We start from the raw sequence: 21,272 nt of genomic DNA on the forward strand, positions 1-21,272 counted from the left end.
CCTGCTTTTTTAGCACTTCTCATTCTCCAATATGGGCTAAGTAAAAGCAGTTAGAGTGACATTAACAGTACTGATTCGACTTCTCTGTCCAGCTGAGCACTAAGATAATAGGGTTGAACTTGATTCCTTTTGTTGAGAGTAGGTAAAGGATTTCGAAGTTCAATTTGCCAACAGTCCTGGCTCACTGGTGAGGTTCCAGATGAATGGAAGCTGGACAATGTGATGACCATAAAGAAAAAGACTGGGAAGGAAGACCCTGGTAATTATAGACTAGTTATCCTGACCTCAGTACCTGGTAAGGTTATGGAACAGTTTATTCGGAGTGTCATCACACAGCACTTACAGGATGGCCAGGGTATCAGACCCAGCCAGGATGGGTTTCAGAGGGGTAGGTTGTGTCTGACCAACTTGATCTCCTTTTATGACCAGGTGACCCACCTGGTGGATGCAGGAAAGGCTGTAGATGTTGTCTATTTGGACTTCAGCAAGGCCTTTGACACTGTCTCCCACAGCATTCCCTGGAAAAGCTGTCAGTCCTCGGCTTGGACAGGAGCACTCTGTGCTGGATTAGGAACTGGCTGGGTCCAGGGAGTGGTGGTCACATGGTCCAGGTGCTGGTGACAGCAGCTGGACATGAGCCAGCCCTGTGCCCTGGTGGCCAAGAAGACCAATGGCATCCTGGCCTGGATCAGGAATGGTGTGGCCAGCAGGAGCAGGGAGGTCATTCTTCCCCTGTACTCGGGACTGGTGAGGCCACACCTGGAGTGCTGTGTCCAGTTCTGGGCCCCTCAGTTTGGGAAGGACATTGAGACACTGGAGCGTGTCCAGAGGAGGGAACAAGGCTGGTGAGGGGCTGGGAACACAAACCCTGTGAGGAATGGCTGAGGGAGCTGGGGTTGTTCAGCCTGGAGAAAAGGAGACTCAGGGGTGACATTATCACTCTCTACAGCTCCCTGAGAGGTGGCTGTAGTCAGGTGGGGTTGGTCTCTTTTTCCAGGCAACACCTGACAGAACGAAGGGACACAGTCTCAAGCTGTGCCAAGGGAAATATAGGATATTAGGAAAATATTGGATATTAGGAAAAAAAAAATATAGAAAGGGTGATAAAGTATTGTAATGGTTTACCCAGGGAGCTGGAGTCACCATCCCTGGATGTGTTTAAAAAAAGACTGGATATGACACTTGGTATCCTGATTTAGTTTAGGTGTTAGGGCTGGGTTAGACTCTGTGATCTTGAAGGTCTCTTCCAGCTTTGAGATTCTGTGATTCTGTGAGTTTCCTGTAGAAGTAACAGAGGCTTATGCTCAAGCTAGAGTATTATGATTTCTTCTCCTCTTCCTTAAATATGCACTGTTTTCTCCATCCAGATGAAAACACTGTACAAAATACAGCTGAGGGAACACCTGAAAATGACACCATTGAACTACGACAGATTTCTCAAATAAAGGATAGAGAAGAAATCTCATGAAGTCTACCTTATTGAAGAATACTAGGTCAAGTTCACCTCCAGTTTTAAAAGGGGAGCAAATGCATAAAAAGACTTAAAAATGAGAAATCAGATAAAAAAAAAGTAATCTTCAATAAAAACTCCACAACCAGAAACAAAACAAAAAATAAAGTCAGTTTCTTATGGTTTATGAAGGAAGATAAAATCAGGTCCTTTTTATGACCTTGTTCTGGTGTCAGTATTATATCCAAGTTGGTTTTAACTTTGCTAAATCTAACATTTTGTGTATTTTGCAAGCTATAGCAGCAAACACACAATATTACTGTTGAAGTGTTGCTCAGTGTAGTACATTAGAAAAAAAAACCCAAGAATGTTTCAGACTGTAAACATTTCACCCCTGTGAAAGATCTACATGGAAACTTGTGTCCTACTTCAGGACCATAAAGTATAGCAATAAGGTATCCTGGAAGGCACAGAAAAAAAGAAAAAAAATGGAATAATATATTTACTTTGGGGAGGTTACAGCTTGAGCTCAGAGGAGAAGCGAGGCTACAGAAGGCTAAAGAACTGAGACATTTCTGAATGGACATGCTACCTTCAGGAATAAAGCCAAGAGGGTTTCCATTCTTGTTTCAAACTCCTGTGCTGTAGCCTAGAACAGGAAGGATAAAAAATATTTTGTTTTCCTTTGCTTTCCAGCTTTTGCCTTGTTAAACTCTCTTTATCTTGATCTGCTAGTTTAGCTCCATCACATTTTCTCCCCTCCCATCCTTGCTGAGGAGGGGAGTGACAGAGTGATTTGGTGGACAGCTGGTGTCCTGCTGGGTCAACCCATCACACAAATGTACAAGTAGCTATTGCAGCAATTTCCATATAGCTTTTGGTGCAAACATTAAAAGACTTTCTTTTCCTTCCAAATTTAATTTCTTCTTCTAAGATCCTTCAGGCCTTCCCTTCATTGTAGTTCTTTCTGTGGCCTTTAGGTGTTCTGCCTACACAAAACAATGAAGAATCTAATTACTGAGTATACTGAGTAGAATCAGTGATGGGGTGTTTTTTTGTGCTTTTTGTTTTGTTTTGTTTGGTTGGTTTGGTTTCCTATGAATTTAAATGAGAATAATTCTCCAGATTGTTTAACATAACTTGAAATATAGAGATACTTAGAGATACTTAGAGATCTTGAAATAAACTTGACATAGTAAGGCAAAAATCCCTTCTTCAAAGCTAAAAAAAAAATCTACAGAATCTTTAAAATGCCTATTTTGTTGAGGTTTCATGTTCAGTTAAGGAAAAGTTTCACCAGAAACCTTTCAAATTATTGTGGTATTATGTATAAAATGGACCATGCCTTTAAAAAACAACTATACTTGTCAAATTCAAGCATTTAAACTGCCAGCATTTCCAGAACCAAGCCAGCCGTTTCAGTAGGATAACTTTTTTTGGCTGGCTAGAATTTTTCAGTGTAGTGCAGTGAACACCTGCTGCAGTTCATTCACTTCTGCACTGACTATTTCTTGTTCATCCCTCAGTATTGCAAGCAAATACAGATGCTAACAATGCATGAAAAGTCCTGCTTTCCAATCTGCTGCTCGCTGCCTTATGAAAATATTGTTTTGCTTGGAAAGAAACTTGATGGGGAAATCACGGCCTGAGCTGCAGGTTTATATGGGGCCATTCATATGTACTTATGTGAGAGGTACAGCACAGACTCACAGCACTTAAGAGCTGTGAGGAAATAAAGGCTGCTCATGGTCTTCAGAAAACTGCATCATAACTTAACAAGCCTGACCATTTTCTCTTCACTCATCCCTTTTTCTCTGAACTGGATTTCAGGCAGGTTTCTGAAAATTTGGAAATAATAGACTTTTTAAGCAGAAATATTGTAAATAATCTGGTTAGCAAATCATTATATCTGAAATTAGTAAAATATTGCAGGGTGAAGTAAGACATCTGTCCTTGAAGAGTTTTCAGCCCAAGTGGTTTATGCCAAAAGAAGTCAATGGCATAGTTTAAGATAAAATGCCAGTTTAAAATAATGTTCTCTTGGAAATTTGACACTATTTTAATCATACACTTTCCTTCAACTCCATGTCATGAGTGCTACTAGATAGATATGCATAGAATTTTAATCTCTGTGGTCTCAAAACATATTTTACAGACAAACTGTTTTATAAAAGGAAAATATTATGCTTTACTACATTGAAGTATATAAAGTAAAGAAATTTTTTCTCTTTTGTTTTGGCATTACATGCATTTTTTTTACAAAGCTGCCATTGTTACTCAATTCCCAAGGTCAGTCTTTTTTGACACTAGTTAGCCTGTGGAGGTAAGTGATATTTAAAGTATAATTCTGTCCATCAGCTTTTCTGAGTGCCAGTATCTTGACATGAATTGCTGTGCATTTATCAGCTGGGATATGTATAGTCCCATTAAGTTATCACAGCATTAGACTCTTCAGGAAGCCTTCCCCATCAGTTAAAATTCTTGAATGAATTTTTTATTAAAAGCATTACATGCGATGCTAATTCTTAGCTAAGGTGTTTGTATATTGTGTGATGTAAATTTTGTCTCATGTTTTGTGGCCTTTATTAGTCATTATGCATCTATACCTGTTTCTCCCATGCCTTTGCTGCCTGTGCAATATGTCAGGAAGCAAGATGTCAGACACAGTGTGCTACTGCCAAATGCTCAAGTGACAGAGATTTACCAACAGAAATTCTGGCCTAGTGACCTCCTACATTGAACTATTGATTCAGAGCAAATAATTGGGTTTCAAGAACTTTTCAATTGGTTCTGCACAATTTTTTAGAGGGCAGAGGCAGTGGAGGAGTAATGACATCTGGGGACAGGATAAGTGTGGCTCCTTTCCTCTCACATGTATTTTCCTCACTGAAGCTGGTGAATGGTTACCATCACTGCAGCAATTCACAGTGATTCAGCACTTTATTTAATGCATTAGGTGACTGCTGCAGTCGAAGTTTTGCGATCTTGATGGATAACCCTTTTTGTTCACATTTAAGTTTTGATTAAATTTTTCATCAAAGATTCAATTTTTGTTTAACCAGTTCACCTTTTGCCCCAGTGATTTCCCCTGGCTAGCTCCACTCTTGACAGATCGGGTAGACTTGTTTTATTGCTACTGTTGAGGAATATGTTAGGACTTATGGTGGAAGTCTTGGCTAAAAATCAGTCCTGAAATAATTGAGTTGTGATAAGTTGCAGCCTGGTCCTTCTCCACACATTGGGCTTATGTGTTAGATCTTACCCAACTGTGGATATCTTTTCACTCAGATCATAACCTTAATAACATAAAATAATAGTGAAAATATATTAAAAAGCTGAATATAAACCATGGGACAGGGACAGCAAAGTATTTATCATTGTTTTTCAGTCAATCATAAAGAGCTTTTAGAAGGATAAAAGCACTGTTACTAGAAATGTATGCCTAACATATTATTCAGTAAAAGCCAGTAAAACTTGTTAACTTATCATATAAATTTACAGAATGTATAGTTTGTAAAAAATCAAAGGAATATCAATGATCCAAACATACAAAAAAATTTAAAATTTGTACCACTGAATAATTCTAAATCAAATGAAAAAAAGAATTTCCTAAAATTTTTAAAAAAATAGTGTCTCAAAAACATGAAACGGATTTGCAGTCAATACTTCAAATTAATGACCAGGCTGCCTTTTCAATTCAACAGAATCATATATATATATATATATATATACACACCCCCTACAAGGCTTGTGATTTGGTGTCCTTAAGAAAAAAAATTCATTTCTGATTCAGAACACAACTAATTAGTGTGATTTTGAAAGTCATGTGGGCCAAAACACAAACATCTTTTCAGAATAGGGTAGTAAAATGGATGCAGTTTATCAATAAATGAAAAATAAACTGATTCCTGGTTGAAGTGTATGATATTTACAGAATACCTGGCTTCCTTTCAGACCTCAAGTCATTGTTGAATTCCCCTCACTGTCGGTGATCCACCACCTTTCTTTCCCTCACATAAATTACTGTTTTTCCATTAAAAAATTTACTGTAGAAAGTCTGCCTTTCTCTTCACTCTCGACCTTCAGTATCAAAAAACAGTGTCCTGTTACTAAAGAGATACACTAACCTCACCTCCCACAGTTAATAATTTAACAATACATTTTTATTTTTTGGTACTGGTAGTGGGGAAGGTTGTCACAGATTTCATAAGCTAATTAAAGCTCATAAGTACATCTTTCACACAGCTTCCTTTCAAAAGTGATCTAAACACTGTTCCTTGCTGCTAAACCTGTGGGATTTTTGTACTGGAATGGCAGATGAGGTATGTTATCAATCACACAAGGCTCTATTAATTTTATCACAACTCCAATGACTGTTGACATTAAATGGCACAAATTTGGCCATTGTGGTCCCTGAGGTAGTGCATCTTCACATCCTTTCAAATGCTAATTATATTTTTGACCTTAAAAAAAGGACTGTTTTTATCCCCAGCAAGTTCCCTTTCCCTCCTTCCTGATGGCAGAAGCTTTTTCACAGGGCCATTTCTCTGCCTACACTGTTTGGCTAGTGGGATTTTTCTCTTATTTTTTTTTTTTTTTTTTATTTAATATAAAACAAAAGCATCTTTATAAGATTTCAATAGCTATATAAGGGAAGGGTTGCTACACAGTAGTGCTGACGTTAGCTTTCACTGAGATGAAGAGATCGCTTGATGATGAAGACATTTCAAGGACACCACTGGTATGGAATAGCTTTCTCTCTGGGTCAGTCAGTGTTTCAGATTGCTTAATTACTGCAAATTCACGCAGGTAACTGTGATGAACACATGGAAAGCCATTAGGAGGTCTCATCTATTGTTTAACTTTGGAGAGAAAAAAAAAATAGCTGTTAAAATGGGTAAAGAGTTCTGCTCAAGCTTTTCATAGGATATCACTATCTGTCTGTCACTAGGAACTGTCTAAACCAGTTTTTGTCATCTCTATGTTGATATTAGGCACATCATTACTTTAAAAAATCTTGGCTGTGCCAAGGTCATCTGAATTAAAACAGCAGTTTTGTGTCTTTTTGCATAAAAGAGAATATTATGTACTCTATTTGAATTTACTTGTAGCTCTCCTTACAATACCTTTTTAAAAATGTTAGTCTCTCCTCTGTCTTTGCATTTAATAAGAAATTAAAGCCCTTTTATCCTGAAAAAAAATCCAACCCCACACAAGCAGAATGCAATACATTCTTTACTATTTAAGATGACAGGTGTTTATTGCACCCAAACATAGCTTCATGTTCTCAAAAAAAAAAGTGTGAATATATGGGATTTTTGTGCCAAATTTTCCCTCAGCCTTTAAAATGAAATTCAATTGAAGTCAGGGATCTAAGGGCAGAATTCAGCCCTTTCATATAAGGGCAGTGGGTGATAAGTGTAAGAGTGAGGAAAAAAGAAACCTAATATATATGAGCATGATGAAGATCAGAGGGTATTGATTCACAGTCTATCTATTATAAAATTAGTATCAGAATCCAGACTGGCCATTCCATCTCAGTTTCCCTGACCAGAGGAACATCTATTTAGACAAAAGGAACTCAGTTTCCTGACTATGGGCTTGTAAGGACTCTGGACATGTAAAGTGAAAAGGACAATTTCACTCTCTTTTCTGAAAAGTCATGAAACTACACAGAGAAAATAGTGGCTTGTTTTGGGATGATTCTAAAAGTTGCTCCATTTCTAAAGACAAAAACATGTTTAGGATATTTTCTAGCCTATGTTATGGAGATGGTCCACGATCCTGTTTTTTGAGTACATGTAATTGGATTAATGGTTGCAGGTCCAGAAAATGGATGTCAAGTATCAGGAAAGCAATAATGGGTTTTCACAGAATAGCAACTGTAGCAATCATCACAAAAGTTAAATCCTGGTCTTACAGGGGTTAGGACATAGTGCATCCATGTAGAACCTTCTCGGATAAAAAGTCTACTCTTATCAAAAGCTGCTGCAGCAAGTGTTTGTGACTACAATGTTACTTCTTCCACAGTGATGCACTCTCAGTTGGCAACTATGATATTTGAAAACAACATACCATATATATATATATAAATAAAAAAATAAATAACCATAAATAAAAATAAATACATAAATAATAAAATACAAATAAAAAAGCAGAACAAAATAAAACAAAAAATCAAACACCAAATCTAAACCCATATATTTTTTCTTTCCAGGCTCTATTTTTTTATATATTTGATGGAAAACTTTAAAATTGATACAAAACTTATGGGGTTTCACTTTGAAGTACATACCAACTCATACATACTTTGAGATAAAGTTTGCACCAGTAATTTCCAAGACTTCAAAAGATAGCAAATTCATACAGTGGGTAAAACACTAGGATGGTGTTTGAAGAGACTTTCAGTGCCTTGTTAGCTTACTCTACTCAGAGGTATTTAAGCCAGCTCTTTACTTCCCTTTGGTTCCCTCATCCATATAATATGGTAATGATATTGAATTTTCTCCTAAAGCAATCAGAGATCTTGGAAGGTGAAGAAACTTGTGTGGGAAATATATATTATTCTAGATATACACTCATTTGACCCATGATATCTTTGGCCCTTAAACTTGCACTTATAAGAATCCTTTACCCAAATGTACAAACACCCTTTCGCTCCTCTGATTGTTGCAATGTGATGAGGCAAAAAACGTGTAAAGTAAAAACACTAAAGAGAGCCCAATATGAAATAACAGAGGAAAACAAAATAGCTATAATTGCATGGTAAGAGTCAAAAGGTTTGCTTTTTTTTCCCCCTAGGAAATTGTTTTGTGTCTCTCTTAAGCATGTGGAATACAAGCAGCCTGAAAAAGTTCTTACTGTATTCTGTTTATGAATTATAACATCATTAGCAACCAGTCAGCAAGGCTGATAGGGCACGCTAAGCTTACACCTTTCAAACTGACCAACTTGTCTATATTTTGGCAGTTCTTATAGCTTGTTTTTTGGGTTGTGTACTCTAGCACTTTCCTTGGAATGAAAATATTTATTCAATGTATTTGGCAGATGCCTTGAATTCTTTATGATCCCCTCTAAAAGGTATGATTTTGCCTGTGAAACACTAAATAATCGTGTTCTACTTATTTTTTCCCAGGGATTCCAATACGTATTAGTCCATACCAAGAACTAATTGCTTGCCAAATTTCATTAATTTCATCTTAAACTAACAGATGAATTATACAAAGGAAAATAACCATTCAAAACAGATAAACTTCTATTATTCCTATACTCATATAATTTAAAAAAAGACAAACCAGAAAACAACAAAACCAATTTATTTTTCTTTAAATTGTCAACTTCTAGCCCCAAGCACATTTTTTATTACTAGTGCACAATCCTATAAAAATAGAGCTTTATAAATGAAAACATTGACAGACCCTTAGCGATAGTGGCACTACAGGGAATAGCTATAAACAACATTTTTATTCCTCGAGCATACCTTACCCTTGAAAGTTTACACTAATTACCTGTAGTTTTGTTAATGTTTTAAGCTGCCCTTCATCTCTCCCATCCAGACACACCACTCAGCTTCCTCAACAGATATATTCAACAGCTTCTGTTCACACCTGACATCAATTTCCTTTGATGTTCACAGTCTAAATGAGAATGCTACAGCAAGCTGTATTTGTGAAGTATACAGGATGCCTTTAAAATGATGGCAGGTATTTTCCTCATTAAAGCAGCCATAACAGATAGTTAGATATGATGCTGTCCCTCACCTTCCTGCTAATTAATGACTATGATTGCAACCCAAATAAGATCAGGCAATTAAATGTGATAACATTTCAGAAGTGAAGAAAACGTACAACAATCTTGGAATAGCTTCCTGTAGATAAATAAAGTTGATCTTAGCAAAATTAACATATAAATGTACCATTCTATCAAAAAATTACACAAACTAAAGAATGTGGTAATTTTACTTTTAATTGAAACATGTGCTACAGTGGAGACTGGAAGTATAAGCAAGTCCCATATCTGATTTTTCATTTCTATTAGCAATAGAACAGTTTGAATTCTTCAAAGGAAGATTTGTGAAAGGATGTTTTTACCACTAAAATATAACCTGGAAAGATTTCTGCATCAAAATGGAGCACCTTTCTTGGTTCTGTGTACTGCACCTGGGCACTGTCTAGCAGAGTTAAACATTTTAGTGTTCCATGTCCCAGTGCCTGTAATGGCCATGAGTATAAAATCAAGTGCACAGAAATGTTTAGCAGAGACACCATTAATGTCTAAATTTGCCATCATCAAGTTTCAGTTCAAGAAATGATGCCTTTGGTAGTGTCAGGGGAAAGTTGTGAAATTTGGAACTACAGAATCCTGACAGACTGAAGCACAGAACTCAGCATTAATCCATATTTCCTCTCACTCCAAAGGATTTCTGTACCAGGGCTAATGATTGATTTATTGATTTTGAAAGCTCAGGTGTTTAAGTTACACTTACAATACAGTTATAAAATCTATATCTATTGAGCCAGTTTTAGTATAAAAGGAGTTCTAACAATAGAATTTTAGGAATAAAAAATGATCTAACTTTTTCCTCCTCCATCAGTGACAATATTTTTATGAGTGCCAAGTGCTGGACAAAATGCGGGAGTTAGCCTTCTTCTTTTTAGATTATCTGGAGAGCCATGAATTAGATAACAAATGAAATATTAAGAAGAAGTGTCCCATTAGAAAGGAAATGTTTTTGAGCACTGTGGTAAATATATTCCTCAAGAAACCCTGAGCAAACATTAAAACTGCCACATACTGATTTTGTCCTCCTCTGGCCTTTAGTCTTGTTTTGATTATATGGAATTGAACAACAGCCATCATCTTTAAAGATGTTTAAAGAGGTTTAAACAGCTCTTCCTACTGCTAAGCTTGTTCTCCAGAAATGAGCACCCTTCTTGAGGAGAATTTTCTGACTGGCCCACACCATATCTACAGCTTCTCCACACTAATGGGGTGATCCTAAATCACAGCTCAGCCAGCAGACAGGCATGTGTTCTGTCACTAAACCTCAGTCACAATGCCTCTGAGAGCAGCAAACTGTGATAGAAGACTCTAAGTGAGAGATTAGTATATTCAGCAAAACCCTTTGCTAGACATAGGGAATACTTCTGGGGAAAGTGTGGTGCTGTAAAGCCACAGGCATCCAGTCCAAGACCAACAAATACATATGTCCATATCTTCAGATCTGTGACCACAGACTATGACAACTGCTGGCCAAAGCCTAGCAGAGGTATTCAAGTGAGGAAATAATTTTCTCCTTTCTGAAATGTAGATTTCCTTAAGGTGCAAGGTATATAGGCAAATTAAATGGGTAAATGAAAGCCTCTTTCCTCCCCTGATTGGGATTGTATAGGGACAGACAGAATTTTGAAGCCAAGAAGAAATATCCAGAGCTGTATTAAAATTTCACAAATATGGAAAGGGACAAGCTCTAGAAGTAGTTTTCTTGTTATTGCAGCACTGAACCTTTGGTCTACATCTTTGTTCCAGTTCCCCTTTAAACCTGAAGGTCAGGATTAAGGGGTTAATGCAGGATTTTCATGAACTATTAATTTTCTGCTAACTTCACATGCAGTAGTTTAACATTCTATGTACAGTTTAGCTTAGCTGGGGACATGTTTATATGCAATTAAATGAAAAATAAGCTTTCCTACCCTCTCTCACCTCTAACATAAAGAAAAATATAACTGTGGTATGTTTTCTTTTTTGCTTGCACATTCATTATCAAAGGTAAGAATGTTTTTGTGAACTACCTATATGCTGCTTTGTCTCATTGTTCAAGTTGTTGGGTTATTTTTCCCAAAGGAAAAACTTATAAAAAACACACTAATATTCAGTTTAGTTTTAATTAACTACTTTTTCCTTCTCCCCTTGGTCTAACAATGATGAAAAGATAAGCATTCAAAAGCTGAGATCAAATTATAGGAGCATGGACTTTGTGAGAACTTTTAGGCATAAGTGCCATCATAAGTCAAAACTGTGTTGCCATAGACCCTGTAGCTATGACCAGTGATAAAAGAACTTGCAAGGCAATAGAGAGATGTCTAGAGTCTGTGGCAACTGTTTAAGGTCATCCTAAATCTAAAAGGCTAATCTCAAAAAACATTTTGTCAAAAAAAAAGAGGTAGATGATCCATAAAATGGCTCACAGAGGCTATAATACAGTTAACATTTTTACTCTGAAACATGTCATTATGAAAACATAGTCAAGACTAAAAAGTAACAGATTTTGATTTTTCTTGTGTCTTTCTGGCCAGTACAGATCTATGCCTTTCCATTTAGTTATGCAGCTCGAATTTTCATCCGATCCCTCCTCCTTACATCATGTTATGCTGGGAGCATTGCAACCCTTTTTTCTGATTTGGAAATGTGATGTCTCTTTTTCAGACATAGATCAGAGTTCTGGATATCAGATTTGACCCTAATACCCCCTTCTGGTAATGAACATTTTCCTATGTCATCACTCCAAAACTATCTTCAATTTAAAGACTTTCCAGTCTTATCTCCCTCATTTTACTTCTATATTTTTCAATTTAGTGGTTTTTTGTGGAGAATGTCAGACCTCTACATACTTTCCAAAAGATATCAGCCATTACTACTCTTCAATATGATATTAATTCAATTATTTTTATACTTTCCCCAGCACTTTTATACTTTCCTCATTCCATCCACAACCCACAGGAAAAGCTTGTCTTAACAATATATATTCCCACAAAATCAGTCTGCTTTCCACATGAAATTTTCCAAACAAAGAGAAATGATCAATATAGCCCTAAACTGTGCGCACTTATGATGCTAATCAGAATACTTTCATTTCTAACCAGCATTCATTTTGTTCATCAGTCATGCTCACAATCTTGTCTCCAGCATCCTGAAAACTTCAAGGGTCTGAAGCAAGAAGCAGACCTCACTAAAACTTAAGGTATCACTGCTTAATAACTTTTAATCCTCCAAACTGACAATTGAGTAGTATTTACTTTAGATATTATTATAGAGCTTGTTAAAAATCTCTGTGATCATCTGAGGTAAAACATACCAGAGTTTAGAACAAAACCAGCATTGTAAAGACAGACTTCTGGATATAACACAGCTGAGTAGTGAGAAAGGAAGAAAACCATACTCAGCAATTATAACAGTACCAACTCCAATATGTCCTAAAAGTTTAAGCTAAAGCATTTTAAGATTTAACAGAACAATAGAAACCTTCTTATTTCTGGCATAAAGTTGAAAAACAAAAAACTGTTATATGTTAAAGAAAAAAATCACAAACTGGTGTGCATGTTTGGAATATTTTAGTATTTTTTTATGAATGGTATAGGTCCACAGTACTGATGTAATCTTGAATATCATTTAACTCTCATCTTACTCAGCTGAAAGAGCAGCTTGGAGCAAAGATGAAAACAATGAAAATGCACTTGTATAAAATTAACTTTCGAAGACAATCAAATCCAAGAAGACTGACCACTGGAATTTAAAGGAAGAGGTACATCACATTTTTGCAGTTTTACTTCTGATTTGAGTCACTTACTTCTGAGACATTTTCTTGAGGTTTCAAGAATAAAGTTAAGTAACTGCAACCAAAATATTTTAATATCACAATTTCTCAGCCTCGGGACAAATTGTTTCTTTTAATATTGAACACTTGATTAGTTATTTTTAGACAGGCTTTTCTCTTCAGCCTGGATTTGCCAGCTAAGTAGCAAATTAACCATAGGCATGACCCTAATGAATTCACCATACTTATGCACATTGTTTAGTTCTAGAATGTTTATTTCTGTTTTTCATGAGAAAATGCAACTGACTTTACATCCTTCTCTTGTCTGTCACATCAATTCTCTACGCTCTCTCCCCTTATTTTTGCCAATCACAGAAGATCTTTCTGGTGATATAAATTGTTGTTTTGTTTCCTAGTTAGAAATGGCCGTTGTTGGACCCCTATAATACTTTTTTATATATATATATATATCTATATCTCTTTTAGGTACTGGTAATGCTATTTCACAGGCAGATCAGAGCTGAGCTGGATGAAACTGAGACTTATAATTTTTATGCTGGTAGTGATCCAAAATGGGGTTTACCAAAGAGTTACTTTAAAATCATGTTGTACCAACACACACACTGGCCCAGGGACAAGACTATTGAACACCAAACTTGCTGTGGGGAATAGTCTGGTTTTCTCTAGGTAGGGCTCAGGTTTAACTGTTTAATTGCCTGTGACTGCTGCATATAACGTAAGAGGATTTTGCAGCCAGCCTGATTTCCCAAAGCCACTACTTTAAAGGAGTTACAAGCTGGCATTTGAACATGACTGAGTTATAGTCATGCCAGCCAAATCAGAAACACAGCAAGAATAGTCTCTTGTAGTATGTCAGTTTTCCACTGAAGAGATTTATCCACTCCACTAAGGAGTCAGACAACCATGAAAAACAGCAAACTTGAGAAAGTTAATAAAACTTCTTTAAAATCTCAGAAGGGGTTTTCAGTCAACTTCAGTGTTAGAGAAGGTTTAGATTACAGTTTGTTTTATTCATCTTGACCTTACCCATAAAAACTTTGATGATGGCCCAGACCAAGATGTGTTTATATGTCTTTTGGGGCAAAAAAGGATATGCACAGGGAATTATTAGAGGTTTTATAAAACATGGGGCTAGTGTGAGCACACTAAGCCCATTCCAGGAAAGGACTTATAGCTCGATCTGATGGTCTTCTTGTCCCATGAAAAGTTTGTATAATTTAGAGAGAGATCAGCTATATTCTCCAACCTAATCAAGCATTAAAACAGCCACTTTGAAAGACTGTACTTTTTCATTTCAGTTGGGTCAAGAGTACTTGGTTGAAAATTTTCCCCCAAAGAATTCTGCTTAACATTTCAGCAAGCTGTTATTTATGCCAAATACTTTGTTATTGTACCATCACTATCAGGCTAAACTCAAACAAATGTCTGCCTTAGATATAGCCAATACATGCTAGGAATCAGAAATATTCTCTTCAACATCTTTTTTCTTTAGTGAGCCTTGAAATCCAGTTCCCCAAATAAACTCTTCTGAACACAGTACCTTTTCTTTCCTGAATTAAAAACTCTTTCTCTTTCTATGACAAACATAGATAAAAATAATACAATGAAGAGTGTACAAGGGTCTTCTGTACTACGGTGTTTTTGGTAGTTTAGGGCAGTACAGCTCATATAGATGCATAAACCTTGTCAGGAGATATCCTGAGGAGTGCACATTGTGGTTCCTCCTCTCCTATTGTCCATTCACCTGTTGTATTGTCAACAAGATTTTTTCCCATCACATATCTCCTGTCCATATCCTGTCATATGACCAGGTCATGCTCTCCTCTGATCACAAAGAAAGGGTCCTCTGCAAGTCATCAAATATGTCCTTTTTACATGAGATGAGAGAAGGTTCAAAAGCTTCAGGGTGTCGTTCTGCTATGTGATGTCTCTACATCTCCTTTCTGGTGATGTGGCCCACAGGGGAGAAGGCAGAATGAAAGGGAACTGCCAAATAATTCACAGGTGCGAATGACCACAGGTGTGTTGGATGAATTGAGCCAGGGACTCTGTTGGACCCTGGTCTTCTCAGGCATGAGATCTGCAAATAATTTCTTTTCTGACAGTGTATTGTTCAAGAATGAAAATTGCTATTTTATCTTCCTAAAACACTCTTTACTTTTTTCGTGCTTTTTACAGTATTTTGCCCTAATCAGCTCTGGACTCTGAGCCTGACAGAATTTTAGTCCCATCCCTAAGTTTTTCCAATATTTCACTGAGTCCTCAATGAAAGCTATATTTTGAAAACAATCTCTTGGATTTATGAAATGTCTCTGTCAGAAGACATCAAAGTAATACAAAGATGAATATTTTATCATTTCTTTTATGAAGGAGGCAACTAAGGCACAAAAAGAGGCAGAAATATGGCTATGGTCAACCATCAGAAAAGCTAGAAAGAGGGCCTGGATCACCAGTCTGGTTCCTTCCCCCTAGAGATGGCTATTTTTTAAAGTTATAATATTCACAAAAACTCCTTTATGGTTATTTATTGTCTTGAATGACATAGCTATCTCTTTTTAAAAAATCTCTCAAAGACCACCGTCAGCAGAAATGCTATCTTACCCTTATGTAGTGGCACAAAGAGTTTCAGAAAATAGAGATGAGACTGAGAGTTGATTATCTGATTAATTTTGCCAGGCACATATCGAGCATAAAAAAGTATTCTATGCCTCAAGCAGTGTAGTACAAATGTCCCAATTAGATGCATGACTGATTTTGATTTGGCTCATTATTTATGCAGAACATTGGCTACTGGCTTATTGTCTTACTAAGTTCTGCAATATGACCCTTAATAGAGATTGTGTCTAACACTAGGAACACAAATTCTTTTTTCTAAAGGCTGCATATATCATTATTATTAGAACTATTGTTAATATTATTATTATTAAAATAAAACTAATATGTGTTATAATAATATGTTATCTCTTTCTTCCCTGATAGTGACAGAGATCTGAGATAGAAGAGAAATAATTCCAACATCTTGAAAATAAATGCATGTAAGTAGAAGCATTAATTTTATTAAACTTCATCTGCCTGGGAGTTAGATGTAGAAGACTATACCTAAAATGTCCTTTATAGTCAGTAGTGGGAAAGATGCACTTCTGAAAAGTAACTCATATATCAGGAAATAAAGTCTAAGACACATCAGAAAATTCATTTCCTGGAAGCAATAAGTTTGTTCTATTGATGATAGTGGCCCAGAATGGGATGCGCAAATTTTGACTGTCTTCATTCAAACATTTGAAATCTGTCCAAAGAAATTCCATGAAACTTTGAGCTCTCATGTTTAAAGAAAATCGTAAAGCCAACTTTTAGACTGCTTTCATGAAGTAGTAAATGTTGCCTCTAGAAGAACTGCTTTTGAATTCTTTTAAGTGAAGCTAAATATCAACTGAAAACAATGTTTGCTCTCTTCTCCCTGGTTTACTCTGCAGTTTTTTTTTGGACAATCAGTTTCTCTACGTAACATTTTCTGCTGCTATATGGTCATGTTCAGGGCAAACCTTTGAAACCTCTGCAGGATAATGCACAAATAGCTCCTGCTGATTCCCGCTTGTCAGGTTCAGAAATGTAGAGCACCAAATATCTCTCATTAATAAAGAGCAATAGGACATGCAAGGAGATGAAATTGTGAGGCTTCTTCAGTGAAAGCAAGGGAATTTTTAAAAGAAATTAGATGGGTAATTAACTCCCTGTCTCATTAAGAACACATATGGTTAGCCACCTGAGATGCTGGAATTTTAAAAGCTAGTGCTGGAGCAGAAGAAAACCTCAGGATAAAGTCCAATATAGTTAATGGGACTGTGGAACAACCAGATGGAGCTCACAACTCTTTTCAATCACATTCTTCTAATACACTAATAAATGAACTCTCTTTTGAGAGTACATTTGAAGCACCATAGTTTAAGATAGCATGGAAGAGCAGTCTAGGAGGGCAATCTTTCAGTGTTTGTATTAAGACCATAAATTGAACTTCAGCCAGCACAGTTCCAGTTTTGCACACAAACCTCTAAGAAGTTATTCTTCTCAACCTAGGCAGAAAGTATTGTTCAGCAAATTTATTTAATGCGTGGTTTAGAATAATGAACACATTTAAGAAAATAATGAACTGTTGAGAAGCAGTCCATGAGCATAGAAACATGATCCATCACAATGCATGTTTTTCTCTCATTTAGGTAAAATTCATTTCAATAATAAGGAGCACTAATAAAAAGGAGGAAACAATTCTACATTAAGAGGCCTAGACAACATTTATCTCCCATTACCTTCAGTAAGTATTGCATTGACTTGGGTTTTATTAATATTTAGACACACAGTTCTGAAAAAGTACCTTGAAACATTTAGAAGTCATCAAAATTAAGGAAATTCATTATAAATGTGCTACATATGTATAATAACATAAGCAGCAAAGCTCATAAATGCTAGTCTCCACATCTCAAGCTTCGGACTCTCATGCTTTTATTATGTGAAAATTTCACAGGATTTTCCCTAGTGTGGAGATTCCTGGTATTACATGCTGGCATGATCTCTCTGGTACCTAATTAAGATTTATCTTGAGATCCAGAATCCTTTTCAGTAAGGATGTTAAAAAAGGAGAATTGACTTCTACCCAGCCATGAAATTTGGTTAAAATTGGCCAGCAGGTACAAAAAGTAGTGAGATAGATGCATACAGGCACAAGGAAGTTTAAGTAATACAACTGTCATGATCCGCTAGCACAAGTGGGAGTCAGGAGAGGTTTGTTTGATCTCAGAGTGCAAAAAGAACACCAAGGGATTTCAGTTTAAATCACAACAGCAATAATGCATCTTTATTTTAGTGCCAGCATCATGGATTATGTGATAGATGAGAGGGAGGGAAAGAGAGAGGGAGAGAGGGATAAAGAAGAAAAGTAAAAAGACAGAAAAAGGGGGAGTGGGTTATAGCTCAGACGAGATGGGGTCACTGGTGTCTTCTTCCATGGGGAGATCTCTCTCTCAAAGAAAGTAACTTAAAAAAAGTCACTTTTATAGTCTGTTTCAAAGCGAGGGCAGTTGGCCAAGAGGTGGGGAGATTCACAGGCCAGTGTGATGAGACCCATTGCTTTGGGAAGCAGGTGTAAGGTACAGAACAGGCCACTCCTTACAAGTCCCTGCTCACCAGCAGGAATGAAGGCAGTGTACTGTGGCAGCACAGCAAGCACACCTGCAAAGAATCACTTGGCAAGCATCCACCTCCACCAGGCCAGAACCCCTTGACAAAATCCCCTGGGGTCTTCAGGGTCTCCGTCTCTGTTCTTGTGGTGGTCATGAGGCAAATGAGGGAACTTTGGACCATCTCTTACAACCATGTAATTCTCACTCATTTCTTATTCAATTCTCAATTTATGAGCCAGGGTAAAGGTAGTTACCTGATCCTAAGAATTAATTTATTTTAAAAATTGATCTAGTACTCATCATTTGAAATAAATGCTAAAAAACATCCAAACTTTTAGATCTCTGGAGCTACTACAAAATTATCTTCATACTCTGTGTGGGGAATCAGTTACTCACAAAAGAAGGTTTAAAAAACCCTTAACTTTCTTTTACAGTCCATCAGTCATCTCATATTAAGGAAAGATCTTTAATTCATTCTGTTCTGCACCTTTCCATTACTCATCACCATCCATAAAGTAAAAATATCTCCTTAGAATCGAACTATGATGGATATTGCTCTTCTCTGGAATAATTCTAAAGCAGCAGGTGCTCATGTTTTGTTAAAAAAAGTGATAACAGCTCAGGATTCCATATTGTACATGGTTTTTTGACTTACTCAAGGTATTTTCAACCTTCATTCATATAAAATAGTGAGAGATGTGTGACAAACAGCTCCTGTCCAGAAAATCAAAAATATCAAGGCCTGTTTTGCCATCTCATCAAAGTTTCCTTCTGGAAGGCTTTTTCCACAGACTATGCAAAGTGAAAGGACCTGTACCTTTTGTTGGTTCTTGCTTCCATAGAAGCCACTAACAAGAATATGGAAAAAAGTCTCTGTGAAGCAGCGCTGTTTAATACATGTTTCTTCCTGTGAGTAATAATTTTTATGTCACTATTAAACAAGAATTGTGGAAGGTCTCTTTCATAACATTAGATATGAAATTATTAAGTAAACTACTTGAAAACCCTCCTTAGGGAAAAGGATATTTAATCAGTAAACTCAAATCCAGTAAACTTCAGTGGCACTTCTGTAGCTTCTTCCTTTCATTATCTGGGCTGTTCAGATCACAAAAGTACATTTACCCCAGTTTTTCAATTACTGCTAACCATACTGTGACATTTCTTTGTGTCTCCTCACACAGAGGAGCAATGTACAATGTTATAATGAATATAAAAAAGGTTGAAAATAAAATTTCCTTAAAAAATTCTTCTACCTACAATCAGAACTTTTAAAAGTAGCTTAGCCTCCCAACTGCTTTGTCAGTTTTCTTTCTCTAATTTCTTTTCAATTTTCCAGGAAACATCCAAGAGATTTCTTGGAGAAATAGATGCTCTGACTACCTCTACAACTTTTTAATGTTAGATCTCTCTTCTTAGAAGGATGACATTAATAGTGAATAGACAAATTAATCAGACAACACAGCAACAAAATAGAACAATCATTTCATAAACTATATTACTGAGTCCTCTTTTGTTGGTTTGGAGTTTCTTTTCCCTATTTGAAATTTATCTCCTGACGATGTCAAAAACAGAGCTGACAAATAAGATCCTACATTATTGTTAATATCCTTTAATTGATGTATCGCAACTTTTTGCCTGTCATTCATTTTCTATAGTTTCCAGTATTATTTTTATTAAAGATTTTTTAAAAATGTGTGCTCTTCAGTCAAGATGTACAGCACAGAACTTTAGTCTGCTCCCTGGTTATGTGAACTACTGTGGGATGACAATTTCTCAGGCAATAGTACTGGTTGTAAATGGTCACATAAACCAAAAAATTGAAGCATTCAGTTTATTACATATTATATGGGATGAACTGAGTGATATAGTGGATGATGGTGAACTGTGAGACAATTTATTTATCCTTTTTCATTAAAATTTGATATGCAGTCATAATTCACAGAGAGCAGAATGAAGTTTCCTAGTTTACAATAGAGCATCCTCCATATCTCATATTTTAAAATAAAGCGGTGGTTACTGCAAACATAACATTTCATTTAAGAATAACATTTGGATCAAAATGATAAATACAGTCATTAATCAATACTAATTATGATTTTGATACCCATATTGGTCAGCTTGCTCTAAATGCAGCAATTTAAAACACAAAATGACATTTAACATCTATTTATGCTGTTCTATAATTTACCATAGATAAAAATAATCATCCATCTCAGTTTTCCTTACAGAATCTATCTGGAATACCTATCAATAGTATTTTATTCATCTATTTTGGATGTATGTAAGAAACTCCTCACCATGACATTTGATGATCTCTCTAGTCATAGTTGTAAAAATAGTAACTCTAAAAAATGTCATGCTTCCTTTTGCCTGACTCTCCATTAGAAAAGCTAACAGTTCTGATCTTTTTATCCCTAAATAAGCATTTCACAAGGGAAAAAAAAAATTCTTAATGACTGACCCTCAAAGACAGATACAAATGAATGAATAAAGGAAGGAAATATTATAATCATCCAGAAACGCTATCACAGTATTACTCAGGAATTTTCGTGTAATCTCTGTCACAACTAAACACTCCTGGATGGATGCAAATATTTATCTCTTACTATTTTTGATAATGATTTTATATGAAAGAAGAATTAAAAAAAATGTTTTCAGCCCAACTCTACAGTCATTAGCCATGACACCTTGCAGAGTTACAGACTTTCCTACAATAGGAATAAGCAGCCGGCTTTACAACACATATTTTTCTTAGAGAAAAGAAAAAAAAAAGTGAAAAGTACTTACATAGTAAAAAATGTGGCCTTCCATGACCCTTCTCACCCCGAGCAAACAATCTTAACAGGAATTTTTCTACTGGTACACTAATGGTGCACCACTTATCACCACTGCTGGAGACAGAATACCGAGCTAGGTAAGACCTTTGGCATGACCCAGTACAGTTATTCTTCTGAGCAAGTTACAATGGAAAAATTCTAAACCCAGAACACTACAAAAAAAAGTAAAAAAAGGGAAGAAACCAGCTGAAGTGCAAGGTTTATTTATTTATATAAGCTTGGAGATTTACTATAAAGATGGTATACTTAAAAGCAAT

Source organism: Parus major, chromosome 1, assembly GCF_001522545.3.
Source record: "Parus major isolate Abel chromosome 1, Parus_major1.1, whole genome shotgun sequence".
Classification (NCBI taxonomy): Eukaryota; Metazoa; Chordata; class Aves; order Passeriformes; family Paridae; genus Parus; species Parus major.